The 24556-nt window shown below is 40.2% G+C and overlaps 1 protein-coding gene and 1 pseudogene across 4 annotated transcripts in view; both read right to left on the reverse strand.

Moving 5' to 3' along the window:
- Positions 1 to 24556, reverse strand: part of GRIA1 (glutamate ionotropic receptor AMPA type subunit 1) — a 301403-nt gene that overhangs the window by 171960 nt on the left and 104887 nt on the right. The gene's annotated exons all lie outside the window — the stretch shown is intronic.
- On the reverse strand, positions 6397 to 7382 carry LOC113928733 (annotated as a pseudogene).

A 24556-nucleotide genomic window follows, 5' to 3' on the forward strand; every position in this document is an offset into this window, starting at 1 on the left:
GTTTCCCCTGGGCACAAGGGAGCTAACTTGACAATACGGATCCCATTACTTGCAAACAATGCCATTTTCTGTTATATCAACACCTTCCATGTTGATGGAAGTAACAGCGGTAAAGAATGAAAATGGAATTGGCCTACAAATTTTTAAGGTTAGTAGATTAATAAGATTGATCGCTCTTTATTGCTGTTTGTTTTTCACTCTTAGACTTAATCAGTGTCTTCATTTAAAAAAAAAGAAAGAAAGAAAACCTTTATTCTCTTTCTCACTAAATGCTCCATCAGCTCGTAACATCCTGAGCTGTCACTTAGTACCTCCTAGTAACATATAATAAGCCCCCGCTGATGCTGTTGAGCTATAAGTTCCTTGAAGTCAGAGACAATCTGACATGAGTAAGAACCAGCTCTGCAGGTCTGCCTCTCTTTGTGCTAAGTCCTGGAGGCAGTACTCTGCACTGCAGGGTCAGCAAATGCATGACACACATACCCCCCTCTTCTGCACCCAAGGCAGACATCACTAATTGATCATGGCATTCCTTCCAGTTTAGCCCGGTCAAGGCCTCAGAGTCCTCATCATCAGCATGCCTGGAAGCCACTACCAATTTATCAGAATTGACAGGCTCCATAAAACCTATTTTCTGGCCTAGGCTTAATGGCTAAAAGCAAGGGCTTTGGAACTGGACCGACCTGAATTCAAGCCCCAACATTACCACGTACTTGCTATGTGACTCGGAGGACAGGTGTCCAAGTGCCCCAAATCTCAGTTTTGCCCACTGTCAAGTCACTGATCCTCCCATCCTTCAGAGGCCTAGATTTAGGCATTTCCTCTTCTGAGAAACCGCTGTTCACATAAAGCTGAGTGTAGCTGCCTCACTAGGTCTTAGAAAACACACTGAACTTATTCTTCCATGGTCCTTCTCTCTGGGACAGTGATGGGCCCCTTTCTTCTAATAACCCACATTGGTGAGTGAGCTCCTTGAGGACAGTTAACATTTCACAGCTGTATTTTCAGAGCCTGTCAAAGTCCTGACACAGTAAATAGCTAAAAATAGCCGGTACCATTAACGCATAAAAATCACTTAACATAGTGCTAAGAACATGACAAATGCTCAATAAACATTAGCTCTTTTCATATTTATTGTTATGTTCCATAACTGTGAGGCTCAGGGAATATCACTTACCATGGAGTTAGTTTTACACATGAACGGTTTAATTTTGGATCCTACTGCTCTTCAGCTGCCAAGGGTATTGAAGGTATCTATACTTTCTGCATCTTGAGAGAGTTGCATTCCTTGAAATAGGGCCATATTCTTCACCTCCAGTCCCATAAAACCTAACATGGGGTATGGCTTGAGAATCTGCATTTCTGTCGTGTTCCCTGGTGATGTTCTGCTGCTGGTCCTGGACCATCCTTTGAGAATCACTGACTAATGGAAGAAAGGGGATAAAAGAGGAACATTCTTGCCTAGAGAAGAAACTTTAAGTTCTATTTATCTGCTCCATGAGCGACAGTGATCTCCATTTGGATCCTGCAAGCTGTATTTTCAACCAATTCTCATTAAAGTCAAGGAAATTTACACGTAAGTATCAGCTGAAGGACCCTGCTGAAGGATGAAAAAGCAGGGTTTCTAAATTTTGCTGATGGAGCCTGCAATTCCCCCCCCTTTCTCAGTTGACAACTAGCGAAATGACTTGATACTTTAATATCTCACAGTTAATATCATAAGTTTGCAAGATACTTTGTATTTTTTCAGAGTCTTTGCATCCATATTATCACATTTGATTCTTATAATAACTGCTTTAGTGAGGAGGCAGGCAGGAATTAGCATCTCTCTTTGAATGACACGGCAGAGTAAACCAGGACCTAGAATCCTCAATTCTTTGCCAGGTCCCTTTCCATGATATCACATAGTCTCTGATACAAGAGTCAGTTTTGCCTTTGAGCTCCCTTCATGTACTAAACCTTAATTTATTTCAGATTGCTACAGATGCTTTGTTAGAAGACATCATCAGGAGACCTACTAAGGCCTACTAAGAATCAGAAGGTTCTTAGGCATTTGGGGATACAGATTTCATTGACAGTCAGGAAAGCTTTGGACTCTTCTAATACAATGCAGATGTGTAAACACTATATAATTTACATATAGCTTCAGGTTGTACACGGACCTATTAAGTCCAAGGCCACCATGTTTCATGACTGCAAGAGGCACCATTCCCAGTGAATTAACTGTGGCCCTGTAAAGATCATGCACAAAACATGGAAGAAGAGCAGAGGCCATATATCCAATTTTGGTTAGTTGGTTTTTATGATTTTTTAACAGATGAAAAACCGAGATTCAAGAATTTAAGTGATTTGTTTTAGGCACCAGAGCCAAATAAAGGCAGAAATAGAGTGGGAAGTAGAACTTCCAGAAGGCAATGTGGTACTGTGGAAGGGAACTGGCCTTGGAGTCAGAGTAGCTTTCATTCTCAGCTTATACACTTTACTGGCTGTCAGACCTTGCCTAACCCCTCCAAGATTCAATTTCCCCATTTTACTAATAGGAATCAGGAAAGCAAATGATGTTCAAAAACTGTATTCTGAAAGGGAGCTTCTAGTCTATGAATTAAATGAAAGACAATCTATCAAGTGCTAACACTGGTTGTGGCACCCAGTAAGCACAAATTCCCTGGCTCCTGAACTATTTTCTCAACTCATGTTCGTATGTAGCAACTGGCTAAATTTTCCTTTTTCTCAGGACAGGTAGGTTATATGCCTGGTTGACCAGAGACCGTATACACTCAGGTCCTCTGGATCATATAAATCTATAGATGGTATCATTACTTATGACTATGCTTGCATGATCTGTTATTCATGTAAGTGCTTATGCCATAGCCCCATGTAGAATCCCAGACATTTGTCCCTAACCATGGGAAGAAAAATAGAAAAGAAAAATCTCACCAAAGAGGAAGAAAGCCCAGACTATAGTAGTGTCTGGTTCTCCTTACATTTTTCAATCCTTACTTCAGCCTATATAAAATTAATTTTTCCCACTGCAAAGGAATCATATTATACTTCCTAATCTACACAGAGTAATGACTTTCACCCTAGTTTTTCATTGTGTATTTGCATCTAATTCACATTTAGAGTTAAGCAGAATTTATAGGTCACTTCACTGTATATACTTCACTGTGGATTACACATTAAAAAACAAGATCCTTGTTTTAGCTTATTATTGAGCCCTAGAATGCCAGGAGTATAAAGACCCACAGAGGCTTCATCTAATCCCTTCTATCATAGGCAAGAGGTGAATGCTCCAGGAAGGGGAAATGGTGTCCTCAAGGTCAAACAGTGAGGGTGTAACAACAGAACCTATACCTGAACTTACGTTTCCTGACTCCAAATTCAGTATTCTCACCATATTTTTCCTAGCCTGGCTCAGATTTTAAGAAGCCAGAAAGGCCCAGTGGTTGTAGCATTTCCTACTCTTCATTTACTTCTGCTTTCATTGGCGGACAGTGGGATAAACATACACATTCCCTCTTCATTTTAAATGAATGGTTGGCCCTTGTTCTGCCTGCTGCTTTCATAAGGCTCCCATTGCAATTACCTTTACCAACACATTCCATATTATACGCCAGTAATCCATCTCTCCCTGCAGTATCAGGGGCTTTGTCACTGCCTGATTATAGAGGATATCCTTCCCCAGGGAAAATGCTCTAAAATCAGCCTTTTGGAATGAGTAAGATCTTCCTCAACTCCTCAACGGAATAAAATAACCAAAGAATTCAAATGACTTAAGTACAAGGATGAATTTGGGGGTTCCTGATCTATGTCAAGATCCAACTCTTTTTGCCTAATGTCCCACAGGTGCCGTGGTCTCATCCCTGCAGAATCTCAGGAAAAATATGCACCTTTAATGAGACACTCCCTTTCATTAAATAAGTTAACAATTAGGAGGGGAAACATTTTAACTAAAGTGCATTTCTGACCATAGTCCTATCAAGCTGTTAAGACCTACCTCTGGCCTGAGTGAGGTCATGACTATCTAAGTTTGCACAGAGAGACAGCTGTGTGAACTTTATGAGGTCATTATTCTGAAATGTCTCCATTACTAGCATTGTCAGGAAATGGTATCTTCAAGAAAATAGTAAACAATTTGTCTTGTGAGTGGCTAAATAATTTTAAATGTTTGAAGAGAAAATCTTCCTACTAGGTTCCACACATGCCCCTGCCTTTGTGAAAAGAGCTTAATATACAGAATGTCACCTTGGCTGATGTGGTAGTGTTGCAGATGATAAATATTTTCAGAGCTGAGCACTGTATTTTATACTTTTAAAAAAATTCCCCTGGATTTCCTGGAATGGGATCTGGCACATAGTAGGCATATGATAACTGGTTGCTGATTAATAATCATTAGCACTGGTGTATATGACAACTTAAGGACTCCTGAGGTACTAGGGTGTTTTGTTTTTGTTTATTTGTTTTGGTGTCCAGACAGCTTCACACTTGGAGGGCGTGTATTCTCCACTGGGTTCTCCCTCCTTGTCGGCTGTCACTCCTTCCTTTGTCAGCAGCCACTGCTCACTCCACACTCACCTGATGCTTTTCTCATCTGATATCTGTTGTTAACAAGTCCAATGACCAAGACTGTGAAATCACACAACTCACACTTACACAGTTTTACAGTCAACATGCATTTGTCTGCAGGATGCAAGAGTGATGCGATGCTTTCATCTGGTTTAGAAAACTTATTATTCCACATTTACATATTAGAAGTTTTCCAACACTGTAAGGTTGTTTAAAGTCTGAAAGCTGGTTAAACGGGGATGTACATAAGATAAGGTGCACACTATCTCCATAGGTTGTAATATTCTTAACTTGAAAGTTTAAACCCTAGATTCCGTCTATCACACTCTCCAGCCCAGCCCCACAGAGATTTCTAGTCCATCCACTTATGCTCTTGCTAAAATGACAAAATTTTAAGCCAAATTGCTAACCAAACAGGTTATCTCTGGGGGAAAAAATCCAATATACAAGAAACCACATAATCCTGTTATTTTCCAGTTGTTACTATATCTACCCCACACATATCCAGACTCTAGATAGTCATAATAGGATGTGGGCATTCGAAGGGGAAGAAAACTGTTTGAAGAAAATCAGATAGGCCAAAAACATAGTAAGTATGCTTGTCACCTTTTATTCGGGTGGGGGGCAGGTGGTGCCACCAGCTGTTTAGGGTGATGGCGTAGGGTGTATCAAAAGGACTTAAGGCAAAAAAAAAAAAAAAAAAAAGATAGAAAGGAGGGTAAACTCAGATAATAGATATAAAGTGAAGGATAAGCAATTTTAATTGGTTGTGGAGACGCACCAGAGGGGCTAGATGAGGGAATGGCCTACTCTGAAGTATTCTTTAGTTGGCTAATTGTGTAAGATCTTACAGATTGAAAGGAGGTGGTTCAGTGAAGATCAAAGGCAAGGAGAACGATTAGGGGATCATGCGTACCACCCACTCTTCCTAATTCCAGTCACAAGGACCAAATACCATCTTTTCACCTTTCCATTCGGGCAACCTTAGAAAAGGCTAGATGACCAGACACAGAGCCAAAACCGGTGTTATACTTCCAGATCAAAAAGATGGCTAATAACACACCACTCTTCCCCCAGAAAGAATAAGAGGCAGCAGCCCATATTCCTGAGGACCAAATGGCTGATTTACTTACTTCCTGAGAACAAAATGGCAGCCACCTAATAGAGCCCTGCCTGTATATTTAACAGAAAAGACACAGTGGACTCAGACACACACTGGACTCTTCATTTGGATATTTAGCTCTTAAAAAACAGGAATGGAACCTGATTTCACTAGCTCTCTGATTTTCTGAGTATTTGATTGCTTGGCTCCGAGGAATCTTTCTTTCTGAACTAAGTATCTACAGACTTTCTCAGCCTGCCAGGAATCGTCTTTATACCCAAGAGCAGGAAATTTCTTCATATCTCTAAGCTTTTACTCAGAAGAGTCCTTCTATCTGAAATGCTTTATTCTTCTAAGTTTCCCCAATGATAATACTAGAAGACAGAAGAATACTAGAAGACAGGAGCAGCAGTGGCCATGATAAACATCTGAGTACTTACAAAGAACAGAGCCCTCTGCTGAGTTCCTAATGTATTACCTCATTTCAAATTCCCAACATTCCAATTTGTGTCATCTCAAAGATATAGATGAAAATGGTGGTGCAGAGAGAAAAATAATTTGTCTAGGTTCACACAGTCCAAACACTCAGAGTAGGAAACTTAATAATCACATGACCCTCAACTTAATTTTTTTTTTTTTAAATTTCTAAATGATATTTACATTTTTAGAACAGTACTTCTCTACAAATGGGTTGCAACCTGGAAGCTGGGGGAAGAAGGGATAGAGGGCTATCTGGAGGACCTGAAGTCCTAAGATTTACCCCATGGTATCGAGTATTGCCTCAAAAGGCCACCAGATCCAGGGATCCTCCTTCAGAGGAGCTGAGAAATGTCCCATGCCAGATTCTGTCAGGAAGCAAATCCAGGAGTACTTGTGGGTTTTTTGTTTGTTTGTTTTTGTGGGGGGGAGGTGAAGGGAGTTGGAATCTCTGAAAGATGTAATGTTAACATCAGACATACTTTTTTACCTTCTAAAAGAGGTTCCAAGAGTCTTTTGTTTGTCCTGTGGTAGGGTTTCCACTGAGGCCAAGGCCAAGAACTACATCCTTAGTAGAAAGGCAGAACTCCTTATCAAGTTTAATAGTCTCCTTGGCTACCAAAGGGCCAACCTCTTTGTTGATTGCTATCAAATATCTACCATCAATGTCTAAATTGTCTTATTTGCACAGTTTATACCCTCAAGTACAAATTCTATGAAAGTCTTAGACCTGTAGCATTTTCTCTTCTGGTGTTCTCCTTCGTTCCAGGTACTTGACACCATCCTCTGAAAATTCTTTTTTTTTTTTTTAATTAACATATAATGTATTATTTGTTTCAGGGGTACAGGTCTGTGATTCACCAGTCTTACACAATTCACAGCGCTCACCACAGTACATACCCTCCCCAGTGTCCATCACCCAGCCACCCCATCCCTCCCACCCCTCTCCACTCCATGAAAATTCTTTAATGACATATTTTGCAACCATTAGAATATCCTCAGGGCTAGTTGTAAGCTGATGAATAATTTGAAATATCTGGTAGCATTCTTCTAATGTTCTCTTCTTTCCCTTGTCATTGACACTCATCTGATCATGGATTTTAAGACCTGGCTTCTTGGCTGTTAATTTCCTCATGGTATTAGAACCAATGAGTCCATTCAAATGGGCATGAAGTTCCAATTTAGGTAATTCTGAGTAAAAGGTTGCCTTCCCTGGCTGCTGTTCTTCCTTCATCATGATTTAGCAGAGTAAGTTCTCCCAAACCTTTTATTCTTTGTATAAACAATACAGTGTATTTCAATCAGCAAGTTTTGTGGTTTTTAATTTCCTTCAGATTACTTTACTTCCTAATTTGGACACAATTAGCTGTAAATGTAGCTCTGGGCTCAGCTTCACCAGCATGATGGACCACTGCTCTTGAGTCTCTCCTGGCCTTGAGCCTGTAGAGTCACAAGCATGGTGCAGGGACAGTATGGAGCATCACAAACAACAGCATCCTCAGCAAGAGTTCCCTGGCTGTGATACTAATTCTGATACCACAGGTGGCCCTCCCTTTATCCACCAAGGCTATTATGTCTACTCAAGCACTGTGTGGCACTGCCTGCATGTCCTCCCCAACTTTTCAAAGGTCCTTTGCCCTTAAGCTTCAGTTAGTGCTTAAGAATGTACTCCTCCCTTTGAATGCTACTGTATATTACTTGGATCCATGTAATGGCAATTTATATTTAAAATTCATTCATTCCATAAATTGTTATTAAATGATATGCTATATGCCAGGCATTGTGTAGGCTCTGGGAAGATAAACTGCTATCCTGGAGGAACTCAAAGACTAGTAAGTGGTAAACATAAGTGATCAGAATTTGGGGTAAGAAGAATCATGAACAGGACTCAGGAAGGTTTCCAACGGGAGCATAAAGGAGGGAAGAGCTAACCCAGTTGTAAGTGATTGAGGAGTCTTCCAGGGGGAAGTGTCAATGAATGTGGGGCCTAAACAATAAACAGGATTGTAGCAGGTGAAGAATGGAAATATCTCAGACCCAGGTAAGCAGCATTTGCAAACTCTTTAGTCTCACCATGCCTCTCACACATAGTGGTGATCTCAAAATAATGGGATGAGTACATTTGGCATGGTTGATTCCAGAGTCAAACAGACTTGAGTTCAAATCCAAGTTCCTGGTTTTGTGACATTGGGAAAGGAATTAGCATCTCTAACCCTCAGTTTCTGTATCTGGAAATGGAGAGTAGTAGTAGTGCCATCACTTAAGGTTGTTGCAAGTATGAAAATGACCTAATGATATATAAAGGGACATACCACAGCAGCTAGACAAAGCAAATCCCCAACAACGGTGGTAGTGATTGATAGTGATAGTTGTTAGTAGGTCCACTTAGATTATGACCTCTCTGTGAATAGGAATCTGACTTATTTTTCTTTGTGTTTCTCATTGTGCCTTGAATTTCACAGACTTAAAACAGGTATTCAGTAAGTGCCTGCTGACAGATTTGTGTGCCTTTTCCTTTAAATCATTAAATAAATATTTATTGAACACTTACTATGTGCCTGGCTCTGTCCATTATACTGTGGACACAAGAGTAAACAAAGCACATTACTAGAAATTTCACCCTAAAATTCTGATCAGTAGTTTCATAACACTGATGGTTACTTAAACTTTGAAATCAGGTTTGGAAAATACCATCCAAAGCCTAAGAATCACCTGACTTGTTAGTGATAATAACTATAATTCCACTTGATGTTTTCAGAGAACCTGATTCCTTATCTTAAGAACTCTTCAACCAATTTAGTGTTTTTCCACCTGCTACGGGGTCCTGCCTGAATCTAAAATGATGATTTCCACTTCACTCCACAATCCACATCATAGGTTCTCCCTCCCACCCCAGGTCCTTATCAGCAACAGACCAATTTGTTAATTTGCTTCTCTTTCTCTTCCTTTTACTGTATTCTGCTGGTATCTGAGCAGCTGTCAGCCTGCATAGAGAGAGGAGTGGATTATCAATCAAACAACTTAAATTTTAACCTCAGTTTTGCAACTAATCAATTTTGATATAGTTTTCATTTATTCTTTCAATGAATATTAATGGAGTGCTTAGTACAGGCCCAGCATGTCCTGGTTGAGGGTTCAGGTGTTGGAATCAGAATGCCTGAGTTAGAAACTAGCTCTGTTACTTTTCAGCCATATAATCATGGGTGAGTGACTTGACCACTCAGTTTTCTGATCTGCAAAACGGGGATAATAATCATATCTACCTCATAGGAGAGTTGTAAATATTAAATACACATAGAAAACCTGTAAAAATCTTAGAACAGTGTGCCTGAAACTAGTATGTTCTCAACGTTAGATGCTTTTACTTTATTGTTGATATCTGTTGTTACTCTCAAATGCCAGGCATTGTATATGGTACTAAGGAAATAATGGGGGGAGGAAGGACATGGTGTTTGTCCTTAGAGATCTTGCTTCTATTAAGGGAAGGGACATTAAACAACTAAACACTCACATAAATACACAGTTACAAATTATGACGAACACCATGAAGGAAATGAACAGGGTATGGTGTGTGGTTTAAGGAATACCATTTGTTTATTGATTTTTAAAGATTTATTTATTTATTTGTTTGAGAGAGAAAGCATGAAAGAGTATGCCCATAAGGTGGGGGGAGGGGCAGAGGGAGAGGGAGAAGCAGACTCCCAGCTGAGCAGGGAGCCCCATGCGGGGCTCGATCCCAGGACCCTGGGATCATGACCTGAGCCGAAGGTAGATGCTTAACCAACTGAGCCACCCAGGTGCCCCTTAGGAGTACCATTTAATATGAGACTTAAAGAATAAATAGGAGGTCAAGTGGTGAAGAAGAGGTATATGCTGTGTGTGAAGGACTGTCCAGGAAGAGAGAAAAGCATGTGTAAACAACCAAAGACAGGGACTGAAGGGTTTTGTGGGTTACCTATGGACACCGAGGAGGAGAGGAGGCCGAGGCAGTGGGCAGGGTCCAAGCCATGCAGTGGAGTTAAGAGTCCTCCTAAGGGCAAAGGAAAGCTACCGATGGCACATGGTTTCCTTTCCGGCACACAGACTTCCTAAAACTAAAGTGAGAGGATTATATAAAAAATGCTCTCAAGCCCCTTAAACACCGAAGAATATAAGATTCTGTGATGACTAACAACAACAAGGTGATTTCTGGGAAAAAGCAGAGAAAAAACAAAGAAGTAGTGGTAGGAAAGGAAAGAAAGAGGGAGATAGGAAGGTAAGAAATAGGGAAAGAAGCAGCTGACTAAACTTCAGTGGAGACATGAAAGTCTAGAAATGAAATGTTAAATGCTCAGTGCAGAATTACAGACTCGGTACCTATTACATACATGTGTGTGTAGGTGTGTTTGACTTATGCATGTATTTGTACGTACACTGATTTGGCAGGAACCCAAACTGGGGGAGCCTTTCCACGGAAGACAAATAAGTCTAGTAGGCTGGAAACAGAGAGGGGGAAAAATGCCGTGTCAATCATCTTGGTTAAATGCATGATTACTGGATATAAAGATGCATCTGGAATAGCTCCTGCTGGAAAGCTGGTGTTCAGGAATTGAAATGCTTGCTGAGGCATGGTTCAGTGGCTCCTTTCAGGAGCTGCTTAGTGGAAATCAAACTGAATTACATTAGGAAAGGAGCGGCTGAGAAAGTACTCTCCAGAACAGAAAAATTTTATTGGGAGAGGAAAAGAAAAAGGAATTTAGTCCAAAAAGAAGGACTGACTCCAAGAATGCTAATTTGTTCAAGCCTTCCAGAGCCCAGAACTACTTGAGCACTTCTTGCCTTAATATTCAGACGCTGTGGTGAAAAGAAGTATGCAAAGTAGTGAAAAGCAAAAAGAAAGAAGTGTTCTTTGGGCCCCGATTTCTACTTTCCAGCTGAGTAAGGGTATAATTTAAGGGTTTATGAAGGGGAAGCACACTGGTCCAATTCTGCAAACACTTTATAATGGTAATACTGCCTCTGATAATCAGAACTTGCTATCAATACGAGCATGTATGGTTGTGTATCATATAAATCTTGCAGCAAACGTTCGGAAGAATACCGGCTGAGTTACCTCAGTGCAATGAGAAGTAAAAGAAGCCCCTTATGGTTTACGAAAAGTTCTTTTCTGGTAAGGAAATAGCCACTAGCAATATGTCTAATTCCCTTAAGTACTTCCTGATTTGCCAATGGTTCAGTTAGCATATGCCTGATTTGAGTTAATAACAGCCATTTAATAGATATTTACAATATGTTTTAGGTACTTATAGCACATCATCCCACTGAATCTTCACAGTGCATTACAAGCTAGAGTCTAATATTCCAATTTTATATACAAGCAAACAGAGGCTCAGAGAGGCTAAGGAACATGTACCAGGGACACAAGTTGCTGGAATTCATATGCAAGTCCATGTTCCATTTGGGCCCCAATTTTCTTATCCATAAAATGGAGCTGGTTAACACTGCCTTCAGATTCTCATGTTCCCAAAGCTCCCTCATGAAGACTGCAGATTCAGCAAGTTCACTGGTGTTTTTATTTTGTGTGCTTTTTATATCATGGGGCACTCTCTCCCCATTCATTCTCAGCACTCCAGTGGACTCAAGGATTTTTGCCTATCAGAACTTGTAGGAATCATTCATCCCTAACTTAGGCGCAAATGGCAGATAATAGCAGTAATTCCTTACTTTTCTGCATCTGGTAGTCAAGGACTACTACACTCTCCCATTTTAACTCATTCCAACATCGCTGGAAGGCAGACAAGGAAAGCATTCTCCCTAGTTTGCAGATGAGAAACTAAGACTTAGAGAGGGTGAGTGACTCCACCAAGGTCAAACAATGAGTTAAAAGCAGAGTCATGACTGCAGGCTAGCATCTCTTAAGATCCGGTCTGGCATCTTTTCTGGAAAAGCACACTGCTTCCCTCAGTTGCAGGCTCCAGGGCCCAGCAGGAAGCAAAAATGAACAAATGGGCAGATGAGAAAACACTTTTCCTCCTGCCAATGCTCACTCAGCTTCAGCCAAACTTTGTCAATTGAAAAGCAGGTCCAGATCTTTCCATTTTTCTTTTTTAAAGAAGCTACGGATCTGGATTTTTATGGGCAATGCTATGATTTTTTAAAAGCTACCTAAAGCTTGTATTTTAAATTTCTGTGAGAACCATCACACATCTGTAAGTTGGAGTCACCACTGGGTAATAAGTTTTCCACCTCTGCCTTACACCGAAGAAATGATAGAGAATTTGATTATGGTTACAGAGAGGTCTAGCTGAAAGCCCTTTTAGCCATTAGGAATGCCCATTGCTTGGGAGATCCAAATCTCAATCAATCAAATCCCACAGAACAGTGGAGATTTTGAGTCCCAAACAAAGGAGGGTCAGACAGAGACATTCCAAATCCCCAATATAACCCCCTCATCTAACCAGGAAAGAAAAAGTCTCATGAAGATAGCTTGTTTAGAACTTTAAATGAAAGAGTGTAGAACAGAGATAAGAAACCAGGGCTCTGAGAGACATAAGATAAACATGTTAAATACTGTATATAATTACACTAATAAAAACACATTTAGTTATAAACAGCAGCTTTTATTTGAGTTCTTTCATGTGCCAGTCACTATTCAACGTACTTTTTATGCAATACTTTTTAAAATCCTTACAACAACACTTTGAGGTGAATATCACTGTTATTTCCATTTTACAGATGGGGAAATTACAACACAGAGAAATGAAATTGCCCAAGGTCACAACTTGCTAATATATCAAATTGGGATTAGAAAGCAGGCAGCCCAGCTCTGGAGACTATACTCTACCACAATTAGAGAAAGCACCTTCTCCCTGAAGGCAGAGATTATTTTGCACAGAGTAGCTGTACTCAGAAATTTTTCACTGAGTTAGATTGAGCAAAGGACGGGAGTTCACTTTTTTAAATAAGACCACACATTTCGGTCTTCCACAGGGAACCTGGAAATCTTGGTAGGCTTTTCTTCGATGCCAGTGACACTTTTTTTTTTTTTTTTTTTAAGATTTTATTTATTTTCAGAGAGAGAGAGGGGAGAGAGAGCACAAGGAGGGGGAGTGGCAGGCAGAGAAGGAGAAGCAGGCTCCCCATCAAAGAGCCCAAGGGACCTTGGGCTCATGACTTGAGCCGAAGGCAGATGCTTAACCAACTGAGCCACCCAGGCATCCCTGTCTTTCCCTTCTTGTTTTCTCTGCTTCTCTATATTCTTTATGGATAATGATGTACTATATGCTGGCTAATTGAACATAATAAAAAAATAAATAAAATAAAAGTATCAGTGACCCTTTTGACGCGGTCTATTCTAAAACCTCTAGTCCTTGAGGAGATAGATTTCCTGATCACTGACAGGGAGAGCTGAATCTTCTACCTCATCTTTTGTGGTTTTGTTTTCACCCTACTTGGCACCCTAGAGGGCATTAACACTCCTGATCCTGTCAGCTGCTCTGGAAGTGGATTTCACACCCAAGGGAGATATACACCATCTGTTTCTAATTCATCCTGCCTTCAGTCTTCCATTCAATACTCTCCTGGTCTCACAACATGACTGAGGCTAGACATGAGCTCTCAGTATAATCTGGCAGTCTGTCCTCTCAGGGCAGCCCTGGGCCCGTTAGGCATTCCAGATCTTTCAGATACATGGAGAGTAGAATGATCACCCTATAAAACCTTTAGGAGCTCCCCCTCTCCCCCCAATTTTTTTAAACCCTAGCTTAATTTACCAATTATATAATGTCATATATAGGAGAAATAAATCCAGGAAGGTCAAGTATTGGAATGTTATCTTCTACTTTGCTTTAGAAAGGATTTAAGGAAAAAGTCTCAATCCCAAGTGCCAACAGTGACTAGATTAATGTAAATGAAAAGTGACCTAGCTAGTGTCCACTAGGGTGAGTGGGAGAATGCATGCCTCATCTAAAGGTGGGAAACCATGGCTCAACTCCAGCCTATTATAGATACATCTGTTAATTTTTCAAGAGAAAACACAGGACTTCCATTTGTGTTAATTGAGAGACTATATAATTTGAACCCATGCTTCCAATGAGGACAACTAGAAAAGCTGGACAAAATACTTAAAAATCTTCTTGAAGATGTAGACGAGCTAATAAGAAAGTGAAAAATTACAGAGCCAGGATCTAGGGCTGGAGGAAAGCCAGACAGGTAAGGCTTGTGTTTGGAACTACTTTTCCCCTGGAGACGTTTACCAGTTCTAGAGGAAGCAGCTAAACTAGGAGGAGACAGAAATAAGAAGCTGGAGTTTAGAGTTCAGGACCAAAAAGTGGTGGCAGTGGAAAGAGGTTGTGAAACAATCACTTTGGGTTGGGACCCAGGAGAGCTGCTCAACAAGAGTTAAAAATGAACTGGAAATAGTTGCTTATAGGGACTGCAGTATAGCTTCAAATCATCTCAATCTCTGGAGCTGGATTAAAATGATAATAGATTGGGGGCCTGGGTGGCTCAGTCGTTAAGCGTCTGCCTTCAGCTCAGGTCGTGATCCCAGGGTCCTGGGATCGAGCCCCGCATCGGGCTCCCTGCTCAGCGGGAAGCCTGCTTCTCCCTCTCCCTCTGTCTGCAGCTCCCCCTGCTTGTACTCTGTTTCTCGCTCTCTCTCTCTCAATAAATAAAATCTTTAAAAAAATAAATAAATAAAAAAAATAAAATGATAATGGATTGCTAGTACAAGAAGGCAAATATATAACCATTCGGTAAAAAGATAACATTACCCTGGTCCTCAAATTATTTCTACAGAAAATTCTGCAAATATAATGTTCAGCGCACAATAAAAAAACAGTTATACCAGAAGATAAAACAACATAAGTAAAAATGAAAAGAAAAGAGAAAATAGGGACAGATCCATAGGGACTCAAGATATTAATCAGACATATATTTTATAATCAACCATGCTCACTATCTTCTTGGAGATAAAATACAAGATGGATAATTTCAGCAGACTACTGGAAAACACGTAAAATAATCAGGAGGAAATTCCAAATTTGAAAAGGACAGAGACGGACATCAAGAACTTAATACACATAATGACAGATTGGATGCAGCTTAAAAGAGAATTTGTGAACTTCAAAATAGATCAAAAGAAAATAGTAGGACTAAAACACAGAAAGAGAAAATGATGAAAAATACAGAAAATGGCATGAAAGATGCAGTGGATAGGATGACAAACCCTAACATACATGTAAATAGAATGTCATCAGGAGAAAACTACAGGGAAGATATAGGAATAATGTCTGAAGGGCCATTGGCAAGAGTTTTTCAAACTTGATAAAAGACATCAAGACACAAAATCAAAAGGCCCAATGTACCCAAAGCATGTTAATTAAAAGAAATCACACTTAGGTACAATACAGTAAAAATTTTGAAAATCAAAGACAGAAACTCTTAAAAGCATCCATAGTGAAGAAGGGGTGGGAGATAGATTACTGTGAAACAATCAACAATCTGACTCTTCCCAAGAAACACCTGAAGTAGATCTTTAAAATGCCAAAAGAAGGGGTGCCTGGGTGGCTCAGTCGTTAAGCATCTGCCTTCGGCTCAGGTCATGATCTCAGGGTCCTGGGATCGAGCCCCGCATCGGGCTCCCTGCTCCATGGGAAGCCTGCTTCTCCTTCTCCCACTCCCCCTGCTTGTGTTCCCTCCCTCTTGCTGTCTCTGTCAAGTAAATAAATAAAATCTAAAAAAAAAAAATGCCAAAAGAAAATAACTACAAAATATAGACTATATCCAACATAAATTTTTTCAAGAGAGAACGTGAAAAAAGACATTTTTATACAAGTGAAAGGAAAAATATTTCTCAACAACACACTCATACTAGTGGAAATACTAAAAGATATTATTCATGGAGAAGGAAAATTATTATAGATGAAAACTTAGAGATACAGAATGGAATAAAAAGTAAAAATTATAAATATATGGGTAAGTATAAATAAACACAGACTGAATAGAACAGCAACAATAATACATTATTGAGTTTAAAAGTACAAAAATATGCAACAATAGTGGCATGCACATAGGCAGGAAAATAAATGAAGCTAAAATGTTCTAAGGTCTTTGCACTCTCTGGGAAGTGTGTATAAATGCCAATACACAGTAACATCTGGTAAGTAAAGAATGAATGTTGCAAGTTCTAATGTAACCACAAGAATATTTAAAGGCTATCTAATTCCCAAGTAAATAGAGAAAAAGTGAAAAATTTTTAAAAATTAGTAAATCTGAAAGAAGGCAAGAAAGGAATGTTGCAGTTAAATCTATCTTTAGAGGGGAATCTATGGTTTTAAAAATGCATGTATTAGAAAATAAAAAAAAGCTGTAAAAAATAATCAGTAGCTAAGTATCCATTTCAAGAAGTTAGAAAAAACCCTGCGAACTAAACACAAGAGAGAAGGAAACAAAGTAGAACAAAGTCAAAACGAACCCGAAGAATCTTAGAGAAAGTATGAGAGTGAGCAAGTTAGGTCAGTAGTATAAAAGGTAACATCACTACAAATCCTACACACATGAAAGAGGATATTATGAGCAATTTTGTGACAAGATATTTGAAAATATAGATGAAATGGACAAATTCCTGACATAAATTACCAAAACTGCCACAAGAAGAATAACATAATTGACTAGGATTGTAACTATTAAAGACATTTAAAGCTTTACCAAAGACAGCTCCAGGCCCAGGTTACCTCTCTTCTGAGTTCTATGAAACACTTAAAGAATACGACCTCAGCCGCAGCAACTTCTTCCTAGAAACATCGTCAAAGGCAAGGGAAGCGAGGGCAAAAATGAACTATTGGGACTTCATCAAGATAAAAAGCTTTTGCACAGCAAAAGAAACAGTCAACAAAACCAAAAGACAACCAATAGAATGGGAGAAGATATTTGCAAATGACATATCAGATAAAGGCCTAGTATCCAAAATCTATAAAGAACTTCTTAAACTCAACACCCAAAGAACAAATGATCCAATCAAGAAATGGGCAGAAGACATGAACAGACATTTTTCCAAAGAAGACATCCAAATGGCCAAGAGACACATGAAAAAGTGCTCAACATTGCTCGGCATCAGGGAAATCCAAATCAAAACCTCAATGAAATGTCACCTCACACCCGTCAGAATGGCTAAAATTAACAAGTCAGGAAACGACAGATGTTGGTGGGGATGCAGAGAAAGGGGAACCCTCCTACACTGTTGGTGGGAATGCAAGCTGGTGCAACCACTCTGGAAAACAGTATGGAGGTTCCTCAAACAGTTGAAAATAGAGCTACCATACGATCCAGCAATTGCACTACTGGGTATTTACCCCAAAGATACAAATGTAGGGATCTGAAGGGGTATGTGCACCCCGATGTTTACAGCACCAATGTCCACAATAGCCAAACTGTGGAAAGAGCCAAGCTGTCCATCGACAGATGAATGGATAAAGAAGATGTGGTATATATATATATATATACAACGGAATATTATGCAGCCATCAAAAGGAATGAAAGCTTGTCATTTAAAATGACATGGATGGAACTGAAGAGTATTATGCTGAGCGAAATAAGTCAATCAGAGAAAGACATGTGTCATATGACCTCACTGATATGAGGAATTCTTAATCTCAGGAAATAAACTGAGGGTTGCTGGAGTGGTGGGGGTGGGAGGGATGGGGTGGCTGGGTGATAGACACTGGGGAGGGTATGTGCTATGGTGAGCGCTGTGAATTGTGCAAGACTGTTGAATCACAGATCAGTACTTCTGAAACAAATAATGTAATATATGTTAAGAAAAAAAAGAAGAAGAAGATAGCAGGAGGGGAAGAATGAAGGGGAGTAAGTCGGAGGGGGAGATGAACCATGAGAGACGATGGACTCTGAAAAACAAACTGAGGGTTCTAGAGGGGAGGGGGTGGGGGGATGGGTTAGCCTGGTGATGGGTATTAAAGAGGGCACGTTCTGCGTGGAGCACTGGGTGTTATGCACAAACAATGAATCATGGAACACTACATCAAGAACTAATGATGTATGGTGATTAACATAACAAAAAATTTTAAAAAAAAGATAGATTAAATCCAAGACCTAAGATACACGAACGGACCAATGGGATAGAAAAGACCAGAAACAGAACCACATATACCTGGTCATTTGATTTATGACAAAGAAGCCATTTAAGTTCAGTGGAGAAAGAATGATCTTTTCAATAAATGATACTATCAGTTGGATATCATATGGGAAATTGATTCTAGATCCCTATATCACACCATACACAAGAATCAATTCCAGGTGGATTATTAATGTAAGTGGGAAAACATAAAGCCACCAGAACATAACACAGGAGAGTATCTCCGTGACCTCAGGGTAAGAAAAGTCTTCTTAAACAGGATATAAAAGAAAAAGAAAAAAAAACCCTGATAAATTGGATTGCATTAAAATGAACAATTTTTGGTCTATACATCAGGAGATACTGTCAAGACAGTGAAAATATAAGCTAAAGAAAGGAAGATCTTTGTAACATACACACTTGACCAAGGGCTCACATCTAGAACACTGAGAAATCAGTAAGAGAAACACAGATAGCCCAGGAAGAAAATGGACACAAGGCATGAACTGTTATTGCTTTGAAAAGCATATCAACATTTCAATAAGCATATGAAATGAAGCTAAACCTCACAAATAGTCATGAGAAAACAAATTAAAATCACAATGAGTTATCACTACACCCCCACCACAAGGGCTAAAATTAAAATAATTGACAATCCCAAGCACTTGAGAGAATTTGGAGCAATGAGAACCATCACATACTGATGGTGGGAGTGTAAATTGGTACAGCCACTTTGGAAACTATTTGGCAGTATCTATTAAAACTGAACATTCTCATACCCTTCCTAGGTTTACATCCAACAGAAATACATGCATATGTGCGCCAAGAGACATATACAAGAATATTTATAGACTCATTATTCAAAAGTGTAAAGAGCCCAAATGTCCATCAACAGTTGAATTATGGATGCATTGTGACACATTCATACAATAGAATCCTATACAGAAATGAAAATGAGTAAAATACACCCATATGCAATACCATGGATGAATTCCGTAAGTGTAATACTGAGCAAAGGAAAATAGATACACACACACACAAAATCATACTTGATGATTCCCTTTATGTAAATTTCAAAAAGTAAGCAAAATTAAACTCTGACATTTAGGAATGCATGCTTAAGAAAAACAAAGATGTTATAAGACTCAGTAGAGAGTCTCTTTGGAGGGACAGTGTAGAGTGCCTAAAAAGGGTAAGAGGAAGCTCCTGGAGGGCTGGCAACATTATATATCTTGACCTGGATGGTGGTTACTTGGGTGTTAATTTTGTGAAAAATCACTGAGCTTTGATTTGAGTTTTGCTTTGAGTATGTATGTTACACTTCATAATTTAAGAAAGTTAAAAATGAGAGAGAAGCCAGAAACCCAGATTTTCAAATGAAATACCTGGATTTTCAGGTATTTAGTTAACAGCTAATTTTTAAAAATTTAGAAATCTTTGTGGGCCACACATTTCACCTGTGAGCTGCCATTCTGTAACTTCTGAAGGTAACTCCTCTTCTTGATCAGGAAGTCATGAGCACTGACCTTGGTTCTATTCTGCTGTAACAGCTTGAGAAAGTTAGAGGCCACCAACTTAATTTGCATGCAGAGAACTAAAACTATTGCCAAAGTAACACATCAAATTCTATTTCTCACATCGCTTTCTTTTGTTCTCTCATTCTCTCTCTCTCTCTCTCCTTCCCCCCCTGCTTTCTGTTAGCAGCTCCCCGAAAAGGGACTCATTCTGAGGTCTCCTGGAGATTATAAACCAGGTGATAAAAAAAATAGATAAAAAAATAGCATTACTATTCAAGGAGAGCTTACTATATATCTAACCCTGCACTAAACTCTCCGCCTGCCATTTAATCATCATACCATTTAAACATCCCTGTGACTGGAGAATTACTGGACTTCTACAGATGAGGAAGTTGAGGCTCAAGAACACAGCTAGCCAGTGGCAAACGGCATGGACTGGATTCTCAGTCAGGCTTGTCCATTGCTAACCATTACACCATACTTTCAAGGCCAACAGTCCTGATGTGAGATATATAGACATCTTTCTAGGATGTTCCAGAGTTTGTAAAGCAGAGACATAGGTATTTGCATATTCAACATGAAAATGGGCTCCAGCTGCTTAAGCCCTCACTACCTTGAGCACTCCTTAAAGATAGGTGATTCTGACAATCTGTTGATCCTCCCAGTTTCCCTGAGACCCTTGGCACAGGCTCAGTATAATTAAACAAAGCCCAAACCAATATCCAGGACAGTTCCCCAACCTGAACACAAGGACATAGAGAGAGAGACAGGGAATTGTAGCCATCAAGGACTGAAGAGTCATAATTGTTACATGACCAAGGACAATACTTGCCAACTAGTGAATGTTCAAGAAATTCAGAAAATTAAAACACTTTAGCCTTGGAAAATACCACCTGAGAGGATCTGGTCCCATTTCCCCATCAGCCAACATGGGAATCAAGGTCCAGGGCAACATGAAATGTGGTGAAAGTGGGAAGAGTCTCACTCTGTCCATGAACACTTGCTAGCAAAATGGCTTTGCTGTCTGTCAAATGGGAGTATTAGAATAGATATGGTTGTTTAAAAGGGATTTAAGCTTTGTAGTCTCTTCTCTAAAATAAATCTTGCAATCCCACTATAAAACAGATGATAATGGAGCACATGGTCCTGTAGTGAGGAGGACAGGGCAAATTTGTCTCTGTGTTCCTCCTTCCCCCTAGAGCAACCCTAGAGGCAGCTCCTGGACCAAGACCTGGCACATGATAGGTTCATGATGAATATTTGAAGAAAAAACTGTCTTTGTTCCTTTAGAGCATAATTTAAGACAACCTGCAGCAGGGTGCTCTAAGGTACCTTCCAACCCTAAAAACTCCAGTCATCTAAGGGACTTGCCTGTGATCATTCTGTGAACAAGGTAGGGGCTGAGCTGAGTGGCAAGCTGGCTCTCCCATTTGGCATTCCAGGGTCGTAGGATTTGCTCTTGTGTCCCTTCGCCATGTGCTCTTTTATTTATGAGTTCTTTAGTTGAAGCCCCAGCTCTCTGGTGCCATCTGGAGAGGCATTTTCTGCTGCTGTCCTCCCATTTAAAAAAAAACAAAACAAAACTCTGATTTGATTTTTCACCTTTGCCTTAGACATGTACCCTGATAACAGGAAACACACACAAGGGTAAATGAAACTTAATCCCAAGCCTTTCATGTCCCAGTGAAAGGTCAGGAACCGAAGATGCCTTGATCTTTAGCAGTGGAATTATGAAATAGCAGGCCTGAGGGATATATAAAAGTCATTTTAGTGTGGTATCACTGTGAAGAGTGTGGGCTCCAGCACACTTTTCGGCAAATAAAAAGTTAAGAAAATCAGAGTGCGGACAGGCTTGGTTCAAATCTTAACTATCAATTATTGGCTACAGAATCTTTGGCACAATTCCAAACTCTTTGGGCTTCAGGTTTCTTGTTTGTAAAATGTGGATAACAGCGAGGCTTACCTAATGGAGACACAGCAGGGAAAGCATGTAAGGTGTTAAATACAGAGCCTGGCACCTAGCTCGTGCTCCGTGTTAGGTATTATCATCATTCTGACCACCACTGATGAATGAATTGTCTTGTGACAATATCCCTGCCATATGATCCTCTGCTTGAACACTTCCAGTAATGGAGAACTCACTACCTCCAGGTGAATCAGCTTTATCCCCAAGCATCTGATCGGCTTAGATGTGCAGGTTCCTCATCAGACAAGGAAGTTCCTGAAGGCCAAGATGAGGATGTTGCAGGTAGGACTCCAGGGGGCGATGCCATGCTGACAGTCAAGGCTATAGTTAAACTTGAAATAAACAGAAGTCTTCACCTTTCAGGTCTGTCAGGTTGGCAGTCTCTGTGCAAAGTTCACCTTAATCCAAATTCTTAGGCTGCTAGACATGGGAAAACTCTGAAATAAATTTTTAGCAGCAAGGTTTCAAGGTGGCAGACATCTATCTGCTTCCTTTCTTCCTTTCCCTTTACCCCCTAACCTGGCAAGGAACAGACAGGTACTTCCCTTTGGTGCCATCTGGGTGCTCATTTTTCAGTCCAAGATGTGAGACTATCATTCGCTGTGAATGCATGCCCCATGGGGACAGTGTCTGAAATGCCCTATGCTTTCTTTGACTTCCCATGGTGAAAAACCTGGTAGACTCAGGACATTCTTTCCTAAAGAAATTCTGGATTAGAGAGTATCTCTCTTTTCCTCCTGTTTGAAAACCTATCTCTACAATCTCCGTATTTCCATTACCAAACAGGAGGAGATGACTCACACCATAGACTACCTGTGACCAGCCCTATTTGTGGTATCCAAGGTACTCAGTACCTCTGCCCACCTTATCTAGCCAACTTCATCTTCCTACACAGACTCTTTGGTCAAGTTAGTAGTCTTCCCCATTTTCCCCTGGGATGCTACGTGCCTCAGGACCCTGACCCATGCTATTTCTCAGGCACAGCATCTCCCTTTTCTCTCCCTTCACTTACTTCAAAGCCTCACTTTCTCTGGACCTTTACCTATGATCTTGACCCTTCCTGACCACCCAGAATCTATCTCTATATTATAGAACCAGTCACTTTAGTTTTCTGAATTGGAGGCAAACTCACTGGCAGGCTTGCACCATTCTCCAACAATTTCATGAGTACTGTCCACCTATAAGACTATATAGTATTTTAGGGTTAAGTATTGTGACTTACACTTCTTTCATACTTTCAAAAGTACCTAGCTGAGTAGAGGCTCAATAAATTTTTCTGGACAGAATAACCTAGTTGAGGTGATAAAAAGCATTAAACTAGACTTAGCAATAGGCTTCATTAGCTTTTGGCTGAAGGCAGGGAATTATTTAAATCAGTAGCCCCACGCTGGTGAACCTTGGTTAAACCTACACTATGTAATGCCAGTCACCACGGTTTGACCTTCACTTAATTTTGCTAAAGTACTGCAGGACAGATAGGCACCTTTGTGTGATCTTCAATGGACCCCATCATAAACTCAGGAGTACAATAAATACTTATTGAAGGAAGGGAAGGAGGGAGGAATTCCTGAGAAGGAAATGCAAATCCAAATGCACTTAAGGGAGGCTGATAAATACCTATAAAAATCTATCCTCCTTGACACTGCCCTAGGATCTCAGCAACTCCCTCAGCTCTGTAGCTTGGCATTCAAGGCTCTCCCTATTCTAAGCATGAACCGTTTTCTAGTCTTATCTATCATATTTTTGCCCCTGGGTTCCTGCAAATGGACTGCTTGGTATTCTCTCTTTAGATCCCTGTTATTTTCTTGCTTATATTTTTTTCTTTCCTCCAAGACATACTAAACTTGACCTATAATTTAGGCCCCTGTTACCTCCTCTCTGATACCATCTAAATTCAATGAAAGGTATCAGCCCCAACAGCCTGTCATCTTTTTATCCCTGGATTCTCCCCCACATAGTTTGACTATACCTCTTTAACAAGCCTTAACATATTTGGTCGTTTATGTATTATTTGTGGTTGGTTGTTTAAATGCCAATCTCAAGGGCTTCTTCTTGATTGTGACCTGAAGGCAAGAGTGGTCTTTTTACATTTTGATATTTCCTCTGGCACTTAGGAATAGGGAAACTTGCTCTATAATAGCTAATATTAGTGTTAACATTTTAAGAACACTTCTATGTGTAAGGCACCATGTATTAGCTCCCTGAACACTCACAGTGATCCTCTGTAGCAAGAACTCCTATTACTGCTTTTTTCAGAGACTTTAAGTGACTTGTCTGAAGCCACATGCCTGTGAAATGGAGGGACCAGCATACAGACCCTGGCACTGTGACTACAGTCTGAGTTCTTGAAAAAGATTTGGTGGCCCCCCACGGGCAACGATCCTGGAAAGAACAGACTCTCAAAAACAGCAAAAGGGGGTGCAGGATCCATGACACAGACCTCCAGAGATCCTGACTCTTGAAAGTCTCAATAACGAATTCATATTCAGGTAGTCCCCAAACGTACTAAGTGTTAAAACATACAAAGGAAAAGAGGGAAAGTGAGTTCTAAGGACCAAATTTCTATTGACCAAAGCTTCCCTTTAAAACAGGGCTCAAGGCTCTGCTGAGCTGAAATTTTCAAAATCATCACTCTCCAGCAGAGTGAACCCTTCAAAGGACCTTAAAGAAGCATTCCTGCTGGTGTTTGCTTGCTCTCTCTGCTCCCTCCTTAGCGGAAAGTGTGCAGAATGCCTGGGGAGGCCATGGGCCCGGCAAGTGCGGAATGTTTGCTGTGTCAGGTAAGGAGAGACCTGTCTCCGCCCCTAGCCTCATCC

Source organism: Zalophus californianus, chromosome 5 (genome assembly GCF_009762305.2).
Source record: "Zalophus californianus isolate mZalCal1 chromosome 5, mZalCal1.pri.v2, whole genome shotgun sequence".
Taxonomy (NCBI): domain Eukaryota; kingdom Metazoa; phylum Chordata; class Mammalia; order Carnivora; family Otariidae; genus Zalophus; species Zalophus californianus.